Source organism: Chiloscyllium plagiosum, unplaced genomic scaffold (genome assembly GCF_037043375.1).
Source record: "Chiloscyllium plagiosum isolate Xiang-an unplaced genomic scaffold, Cpla_swu_hap1 HiC_scaffold_16, whole genome shotgun sequence".
Taxonomy (NCBI): Eukaryota; Metazoa; Chordata; class Chondrichthyes; order Orectolobiformes; family Hemiscylliidae; genus Chiloscyllium; species Chiloscyllium plagiosum.
In genome coordinates this window covers 19,550,809-19,561,180 of record NW_028270154.1, presented here as the reverse complement: position 1 = coordinate 19,561,180, position 10,372 = coordinate 19,550,809, and the positions used below count along the sequence as shown (strand labels likewise).

At 41.3% G+C, this 10,372-nt stretch overlaps 1 protein-coding gene across 1 annotated transcript in view; it reads left to right on the top strand.

Annotated features, from left to right (window-relative positions):
- The first annotated feature begins 2,662 nt into the window (after positions 1-2,662).
- LOC122556511 (protocadherin Fat 1-like) overlaps positions 2,663-10,372 on the top strand; it is a 161,416-nt gene continuing 153,706 nt past the window's right edge. Inside the window, exon 1 of the mRNA XM_043703233.2 lies at positions 2,663-2,842. The gene's annotated coding sequence lies outside the window, so the exon portion shown is untranslated. The remainder of the gene's footprint in view (positions 2,843-10,372) is intronic.

The window sequence follows — 10,372 nt, the reverse complement described above, 5'->3', positions numbered from 1 at the left end:
TGTACATCTAATTCTTAATTCTAATACTTGTTAAATGTTATGAGGGTTTTTGCCTCTACCATCTTTACAGGTCGTGAGTAGCAGATTCCCTATGGTTTCTTTCTCACATCCCCTCTAAATCTCCTGCCCATTACCTTAAATTCATGCCCCAGATCATTCATCTTATCATTTCCCAACAAGGGGAAATGTTTCTTCCCACCTACGCATTTCATAACTTTATACATCTCAGTCATGTCCCCACTTAGCCTCCAGTGCTCTAAGGAAAATAACTCCAGTCTATCCAGTTTTTATTCAATATTAAAGCTCTCCAGCCTAGGCAACACCCTGTTAAATCTCCTGTGACCCTCTCCAGTGCAATCACATCCCTCCTATAACCTGGATTCCAGAACTGCACACAATACTCTAGCTGTGGTATTACCAACATTTTATACAGTTCTAATATCACCTCTTTGTTCTTATAGTATGTGTCTCAGCTGATAAAGGCATGTTTTCCCAATGCTTTCTTAACCAATTTAGCTATCTGTTTCACTACCTTATGTGTACATGCACACCAAATCTAATCATGACCTTAACTAGCTTTCTTATAGTTTCCAACTTGCATTTAATTCGCAAGAGTGGGAATATTGGCTGATACTTCCAGCCTTGCTCGCTTGGAGATATTGACACAGAGTAATCATTATGGAGAACATTGGGAATGTTCATTGTCACTTTCCTAACCCTCAATGGTTCAGTACAGAGAGCCCTCATTTAACATTTCCCTTTTTACTCTTATGTAATCTGAGCATCTTTTTTAGAGTATGTTTTCTTGATTCACATTTGTTTTTCCAGATTAGCATCATGCATTGTGCATCATCCCATGTTAATGCCATCTGACATCAGCATCTGATTAGCACTATGAGAATTCAGAGTGAGAGAGATAAAGTGAGAGACTTGTGGAATTACCAGGTCAATAGCTCAAGGAAATGTACTTTGTTGCTCCAGGTAGAGGTTCCTGACTCTCTGGATTTGCTCAGTGACTATTTGCAAAGGAGCAGTTGTGTTTTGCTCTACATGAGAGAAAAGTCTGAAAAATTGGAATGTTTTAAGTCAAAATTCTTGAGCAAAATGGTCATTTTACATGATTATCTAAAGTCTGGAATTTCTTTCCAGGAAAGTAAGTAAACCTAAAATAACAAATTAGCAACAGCAATATACCAAGGAGAAGTTACTTGCATGCTTGAAACAATGTTTTTTGTGTGTTCTGTGAAAATATCTATTTACATTAATAGCATGATAGTAATCATATGTCCACCATTGTATTTTTTGGATTACTTACAGTGTGGAAACAGGCCCTTTGACCCACCAACCTGCCAAAGCGCAACCCACCCATATATTTACCCCTTTGCCTAACACTACAGGCAATTTAGCTTGGCCAATTCACCTAACCTGCACATTTTTGGACTGTGGGAGGAAAGCAGAGCACCCAGAGGAAACCCACACAGACATGGGGGCGGCACGGTGGCTCAGTGGTTGGCACTGCTGCCTCACAGCGCCAGAGACCCGGGTTCAATTCCCATCTCAGGCGACTGACTGTGTGGAGTTTGCACGTTCTCCCCGTGTATGCGTGGGTTTCCTCCGGGTGCTCCGGTTTCCTCCCACAGTCCAAAGATGTGCAGCTCCGGTGAATTGGTCATGCTAAATTGCCCGCAATGTTAGGTAAGGGGTAAATGTAGGGGCATGGGTGGGTTGCGCTTCGGCAGGGCGGTGTGGACTTGTTGGGCCGAAGGGCCTGTTTCCACACTGTAAAATAATCTAATCTAATCTAATGGAAGAATGCGCAAACTCCACACAGTCAGTCACCTGAGGTGGGAATTGAACCCGGGTCTCTGGCGCTGTGAGGCAGCAGTGCTAACCACTGTGCCACCGTGCAAGCTATTTCAGCTAGGAATGCACAATGCTGCAAATGTATGGGACAGTATTTCAATTTATACATTAGTCTTTCTGGGCAAGATAATATCCAAAGGTACTTAACATTCCCTTTAACATTAATCACCAAAAGCCATTTTACTGATTCTGGGTAGTGGAATCAAAACGTTAACCCACAAGCTAAAAGGGCCACTGTGCCCCTCCAACCTGTTCTATCATCAAGTAGATTCATCTGTACTTCAGGCAGCTTGATTCCACATTGGACAGTCAGTTTACCCACGAAACTATTATTGGGGTTTTTAGTGCACTGGACCATTTCATCAAGAAAGGTAATCGGAAACAATTGACTTTACTAGTCTAACAAAAAGAAATGATTTGGAGATGCCGGTGTTGGACTGGGGTGTACAAAGTTAAAAATCACACAACACCAGGTTATAGTCCAACAGGTTTAATTGGAAGCACACTAGCTCCGAAAGCTAGTGCTTCCAATTAAACCTGTTGGACTATAACCTGGTGTTGTGTGATTTTTATCAAAAAGGTCGTTCCTGGAGCGAGAATTCTCGCTTTAAAAACAAACCTGTTGATTAGTTTATATATACATTTTGAGTTGCAGTGTTTCATGCACCAGTGAAGGATTGGCTGGCAGGAGCTGGCTCCCCTCCAGGTTTGACGAAGTTCCAGGAGGTTCCAGGTTTTGCATCTTGAGGTTAGCTTTTCCCATGACAGTCGGTGCAAGGGGCTCGGCGTTCAAGCGAAAGTCTCGAGAACACTCGGAGAGGCGAGGCGTGGGCGGACCGGCACCAAAGGCTCTTTTTTTCATTCATCAAAGATGAGAGTGAACGCTGCTGGCCGTCTGGAGTGCTGAGGGGCTGGGAGACGCGAGGATTTCAGGCTCGCATTCCTGCTCAGGGACATTCCAGGAAGGAGTTTGAACCAGGTAAGCAGTAACATTGTCAGATAGCCGAAAGTTGCCATTGCTGCCCCATGCTCAGACATGTGGGCTTTTCGGGAGCTATGCTGGTCAGCTAAACTTTAGGACCGGGCGGTTGTTGCTGGACGTTAGTCGAAGCCACAATTAGACAGCGGCTCCATTGAAAGTGTGTTCTGTGCAACTTGGGATTCAATTAACTTACCTCAGTGCATCGAACTGGACGAAAGACAATAACGAAACTATATTTTCTTGCAAGGATATTTCAGTGCAATCTGACTCAAAGCAAGTGCAGCTCAAAAACGAATTTTGAAATATATAGGGAGTTGGATTTAAAGTTCGAATCTGGAGCGGTAGTCAAAGGAGGCGGGGATCAGTCAGTCCATGTGTTCCGAGATCCAGAGAGGTCTAGCAGTAGAAAGGTGGGGGATGTGACTCTGGGCAAGTTTTGCTTTCAACTAAAAAACAGTCTCATTTAATTTTGGTTCCGTCACTAAACTGGTTAGTTTGCGATTGTGTGACCCGTCAGCTCCCGCACTGCACCAACCTAGGGTTACCAAGTGCAAAAATTGAATTCCAACGCGATTAGTTGGCATCGAAACCTTGCACTCGCTCACCAGTTTCCCACGAACAGACAGAAGCCAACCCAAGGTAAAAACCAGGACTGCAGATGCTGGAAACCAGAGTCTAGATTAGAGTGGCGCTGGAAAAGCACAGCAGGTCAGGCAGCATCCGAGGAGCAGGAAAATCGACGTTTCGGGCAAAAGCCCTTCACCCTACTCTACACATATTCTGTGGACGATTTGGAGAAGGCGCTGTTGCCCATAACAGTGCTTTCTGCAATCTGCTCAAACTGAAGTTTGACCTGAATTAACTAGAGTTGATGAGTTATCTCCATCTCTTTTCACTGATTTCATCCTTGCTTAAACTCCTTCACCTGAGCTTCTGTATTGAAAATAATAAACTCAAGTGAAAAATTAAATCAGAATATACATATGAATTAAACTAATGCAATAAAGTAAGGAATATTCTTTGGGTTACCAGGGATCAAGAGAATCCTCATAACAGCATGATATTTCTGTTTCTCTATTATGTACAAATAATGTTGAAATGTTCCCCAGGTGCAGTGAAGTTTTATTCTGAATCATATAATAGAGTATTGGGTAAATACATAACAAGGACTTGAACAAATATATTTTTTGGAAAAAAAATGTGCCCTATTAAAATATAAGCAAGAAACATTTCCCATGTTTTTGCAAATGAGTATTGTCAAGCTTTTGGGAAAGATGCCTTAATACAACATTATCAGCACCTTTGGGAGCAGTGAGTTTCCTTCTTGAGATTTAAAATGTTTAAATTAATTTTCTTTCATAACTGGCAAGGCGATAATCTGTTACCCATTCCCAAATTCCCCTAGAACTGGTTGGCTTGTTCGGCCTTTTGAGGGGGCAATGAGAATCGATACTTTGCCCAGGGTCTGAAAGTCAGACAATGTAAGGACGTAATGAGTCGGTGTGGACTTGTTGGGCCGAAGGGCCTGTTTCCACACTGTAATGTAATGTAATGTAATCTAATGTAATATTCCATTCCCTAAAGAACATTTGTCAATCAGATGGGTCTGAATGACAAATTGGTATTATCTTCCTTCACTCCCCTACTGAGACAGCTTTCAATCCCAGATTCACAAACTAAACTCAAACTTCCCAACATGCTATGTTGAGACTATGTTGAGAATTAGAGTCATAGAGATGTACAGTACGGAAATGGATCCTTCGGTCCAACTTGTCCATGCCAACCAGATATCCCAACTCAATCTAGTCCTATTTGCCAGAACTTGGCCCATATACCTCTAAACTCTTTCTATACATATACTCATCCAGATACTTTTTAAATGTTGTAGTTGTACCAGCCTCCACCACTTCCTCTGGCAGCTCATTCCATACATGTACCACCCTCTGTGTGAAAAAGTTGTTCCTTAGGTCCCTTTTCTATCTTTCCCCTCTCATCCTCTAGTTCTTGGCTCCACCATCCAGGGAAAATATGTTGTCTATTTATTCTATCCATGCCCTTAACGATTTTGTAAACCTCTATAAAGTCACATCTCAGCCTCCAATGCTCCAGGGAAAACAGCCTCAGCCTGATCAGCCTCTTCCTAGAGCTCAAATCCTCTAATCCTGGCAACATCCTTTTAAATCTTTTCTGAACTGTTTCAAGTTTCACAACTTTCTTCTGATATGAAAGAGTCTAGAATTGCACGCAATATTCCAAAAGTGGCCTAACCAATGTCCTGTACAGCTGCAACATGATCTCCCAACTCCTATACTCAGTGCTCTAACCAATAAAGGAAAGCATGCCAAACGCCTTCTTCACTATTCTATCTACCTGCGACTCTACTTTCAAGGAGCTATGAACCTGCACTACAAGGTCTTTTTCTCAGCAATATTCCCCAGGACTTTACCATTAAGGGCGGCATGGTGGCTCAGTGGTTAGCACTGCTGCCTCACAGCACCAAGGTCCCAGGTCTGATTCCAGCCTTGGTTGACTGTCTGTGTGGAGTTTGCACATTGTCTGTGTGGGTTTCCTCCGGGTGCTCCAGTTTCCTCCCACAGTCCAAACATGTGCAGGCCAGGTGAATTGGCCATGCTAAATTGCCCAACATGTTAGGTGCATTAGTCAGAGGGAAATGGGGCTGGGTGGGTTACTCTTCGGAGGGTCGGTGTGGACTTGTTGGGGCTGAAGGGCCTGTTTCTACACTGCAGGGAATCTAATCTAAAAGTGTATAAGTCCTGCTTTGATTTGCTTTTCCAAAAGGCAGCACCTCACATTTATCTAAATTAAATTCCATCTGCCACTCCTCAGCCCATTGGCCCATCTGATCAAGATCCCATTATACTCTGAGGTAACCTTCTTTGCTATCCACTACACCTCCAAATTTGATGCCATCTGCAAACTTACTAACTATCCCTCCTTTGTTCATATCCAAATCATTTCCAGAGGAACCTCAAGGATCAAAAATCTCACTGTCCTGATAGAAACATTACATCAAAGACGTATTTCAACATTGAGTGCGTCTTTTGTTTACAATGATTAAAAGTGAATTTGGCTGACTGGACTGCTGCCGAGAACAGTCCTGGACATAGATGGGAGCCCAAGCAGCAAGTTCTGTACGCAAATGGGTCGTTCTCCCTGTATTCCATGAGATCTAACCTTGCTAAACAGTCTCCCATGGCGAACGCCTTACTGAAGTCCATATAGATCATGACTACCTCTTTGCCCTCATCAATCCTCTTTGTTACTTCTTCAAAAAACTCAATCAAGTTTGTGAGACTTGATTTCCCATGCACAAAACCATGCTGACTATCCCGAATCTGTCCTTGGCTTTCCAAATACATGTAAATCCTTTCCCTCAGGATTCTCTCCAATAACTTGTCCACCACCAATATCAGGCTCACTGGTCTATAGTTCTCTGGCTTTTCCTTACCACCTTTCTTAAATAGAGGCACCACATTAGCCAACCTCCAGTCTTCTGGCACCTCACCTGTGACTATCGATGATACAAATATCTCAGCAAGGGGTCCAGCAATCACTTCCCTAGCTTCCCGCAGAGTTCTATGGTACACCTGGTCAGATCCTGGGGATTTATCCACTTTTATGCGTTTCAAGACATCCAGCACCTGGATGTCTTGAAACGCATAATATGGACATTTTTCAAGATGTCACCATCTATTTCCCCACATTCTATATTTTCCATGTCCTTCTCCACAGTAAACATTGATGCAAAATACTCATTTAGTATTCCCCCATCTCCCGCTGCTCCAAACATAACTGCCTTGCTGATCTTTGAGTTGCCCTATTTTCTTCCTTCGTTACCCTTTTGTCCTGAATGTATTTATAAAATCCCTTTGGATTCTCCTTAATCCTATTTGCCAAAGCTATCTCATGTCCCCTTTTTGCCCTCCTGATTTGTCTCTTAAGTATACTTCTATTGCCTTTATACTCTTCTGAGGATTCACTCAATTCCGTCTTTTTCTTAACCAAAACCTCATAGACAGTGTCTCTGGACTACTATCCAGTGATGTTACCAAAATGATATAAACTTGTTTTCAAAACATAGTCCATTGAAGAAAATTGTAAGTTCCTTTTACAATGGTAGTTAATTCCCCTTCAACATGAAAAATAGTGGTAAATAGTGGCAAGACTTGATGGAAGAGATAGTTGGTCATGTGACATATTGAAGCCTCAGGGTGTGTACTTCTGTTAGTGATCATCCATATGCCAAAGTATCTTAGCTGTGCATTCATGCAGGTTTGCCGATTGAAAGCCAACCACAGCCCTACTTACTAAGCAAAGACAAACCCTTACCCTCACTGTGCAAACCAGCTACTGAGGTTTTGGAGCCTTATGTTGAGGTTTTTGATGAGTAACTACTGAGATTAGAAGGAATGCTTCATGTAATTATTTTGCAATGGTGCATGAAAGACAGCAAGTGTGGGAAGAACCAAGAAAAGTCATAGTGACATGGGTAAAAGGTAGAGAGAAAAATGCTTCAAAGTTCAGGCTGAATGACAACAAAAATGTGAAACTTAACAGATCTCAGATCTCACAGTGTCAAATACTACTTCTTTGTTGCATAGTGCTCCAACAATCATTAGAATGTTTGCTCCAAGTGTCTAGGATAAACAGAATATCCCAGTGCTGTCCAAGATTTCTAGCCTTCCTTCTTGATGTGTGTGTTTCACACTTGCAATAGAACTGTGCTAAATCCTGTTGAAAGCTTCACAGTTTTCATGTAATTACACTGACTCCTCAGTCAGGTCATGGTGTGAACTAGCTATTGAGATTTTGGAACCTTATGCTGAGGTTTTACCTTGGTGGATATCAGCATCAGTGGAATGTTTCATGGGATGTAGATAAACTGTTATCGCTGAGCAAATTACTGATTATTTCAAAATAGTCACTAACATCCTTTGAGAAGGTTGCAGAATTGATTGATATTGATTCCAGACTCAGCTAGATTTGAGTTTTTAAGGTCTAAATTAAATATTCAATAGAATAACACTTGTGAAATTTTGCATTCAGCAGTAGTTTGATCCATGCTAACAACAAGAAAACTAAAATATTAATATTTATCTACATCTGCAAAATGCCATGTGTCATAGATTGTCAATGATAGCAAGGGGAGAATGACACAAGATGGTGAGATGAACGATGTATCAATAATATCTAGCTGTTGTGTGTAATGTTAAAAACAGAGTGCTGGGAAACTCAACAGTTCTGACAGCATCCGTGAAGAGAGAAACAGAGTTAATGTTTCATGTCTTCAGAACATTAGCTAGAATAGACATTGCCCTGAAGTGTTGACTGGATATTGAGTAATGTGAAATGGAAATTGTTTTCTCTTTCTTGCTAATTTTGGATCTAAAATGGAAAGTAGAGATTCCCATACTGATTGTAGTATTGTGCATAGTTGCTCCTTGGTTGCGCATTAAGCCCCACATTTTCTAGTGGCAGTACATACTGTCCCAGGATGTACATACTATCACACACTTCAAAATACAAAGATACACAACATAGATTGGGTGCAAGAAAGACTGATCAGTGTAATTATGGATAACAATAGCATTGTGTTTATGAACAGGAAACATAAAATTTGTGCATGAGGTTTTTATGAAATGTTGCGTATGAAAGGCTAAAGACCTTGACAACATTCCGGCAATAGTATCAATGACTTGTATTCCAGAACTTGCCACAATACAGCTATAACACTGGCACATACCTGATAATGTGGAAAATTGCCTAGGAATGCATTGTACACAGAAAAGACAGCACAAATCCAACCTGACCAATTACCACTCCACCATCTTAGTCTTAATCCACAGCAAAGTGGTGGAAGGGATTATTAACTTTGCTATCAAGCAGCACATGCTTAGCAATAACCTCAATTAGTGTTTTGCCATAACCACACAGTGCCTGGTCTCACTGCAGCCTTGGTTCAAACATGAACAAAAGAGATTAACTGCAGAAGGAAGGTGAGAGTGACTGCCCTTGACATCAGGGCTACATTTTACCAAATGTGGCATCAAGGAATCCTAGCAAAACTAGCAGCACGCCAATTTGAATTGGGGAAAAATTCTCTATTGGTTTAGCATAAAGGAAGTTGGTTATGGTTTTTGAACATCCATCATTTCAACTCCAGGACCTCTCTACAGGACATCCTCAGAATAGTGTCCTTGGCCCAAACATCTTCAGCTTTTGCAATGAACTTCCCTTCGTTATAAGGTCAGAAACTGATGATCATGCAATCTTTAATAGTATTTGTGACTCCTCTGATACTGAAGCAGTCCATGTCTAATTGCAGCAAAACCTGGGCAATATTTAATTGTGTGCTGTCAAGTAGTATGTAAAGCATGTGCCACACAAGTGCCAGGCAATGACCATTTCCAACAAAACAATTTGAACATTACTCCTGAACAGTCAATGGTATTATCATCATTGAAACTCCCATTATCAACATTTTAGGGGCATTACTATTTATCCAAATTTATCGCACAATAATTGATTACATGTTGAAACAAATCATTTTCATCTTGTAAATATAATTTATTGCCCATTTCTGTAATTAAAACCTCTTGTGTATTCCTCCCTATCTTCATCTCAACATTGGCAATTATGTCTTTAGAGACTGAGAGCAGAGGGCTGAGGTAAGCTAGTCGAGTGCAGGTGACTAAGAAAAATTCTGTCAATGGTCAAGTGCATTGATCTGCTGTCCCCATGATGATTGCCATGAAGGCTGTAGGAGAGTGGAGGAGTCGGGTGGCTTAGAGAGTAATCTTGCCCACAACAATAATGAGGCCAATTAAGGAACTCTTGACATTCTTTCCAAAGTTTTCATAGGGGCATTTATCTAATACAGACCAACTAGCTCAAAGATTGCAAGAACAGGGCCATTGATAGTTTGACTGAAGAATGCAACTTATAAGACTGAGTAAAGAGTTTTAGTGGAATAGAGTGAGCCTATCTCATCACAAAAAAAAGTCAAAAAGATGCTTACATATATTCACATTCTCACCCTTTCCCAGGTTTCACATCACCATCTGCCCTCTGAAATATGAAAAGTCAGCACGTTTCATTTGTCCTACTTTAAAAATTACTGTAGGCACAGTAATAGCTACTGAAGAGAGTGAGAAGGCAACCTGTTTTTCCAAATGCCCACTGCTGCTTCCTCTACCCCGCCCCCAACGAATTGATGAGAAGACTCAACTCTGACTAAATTTGCATCTTGCCTTCAGCAACAGGTTTTTATTTCCTGCCAAAGAGCATTCACAACCCCCCAAAAAAAACTCGATTCATCTCTCCACTATGTAGATCTGTCCCCTAATCTCCACACATGAAGATTCTTTCTTAAACTCGTCTATCCCTTCTCTTTTAAAACTTGCTTTTAAGATCTTTAAATTGCCCTCCTTCAACTAGGCTTTTAGTCAGCCCACAGATTAATTCTCCTTTAGCTCAACAGTCATACTTTCCTTGTACATTTATTGA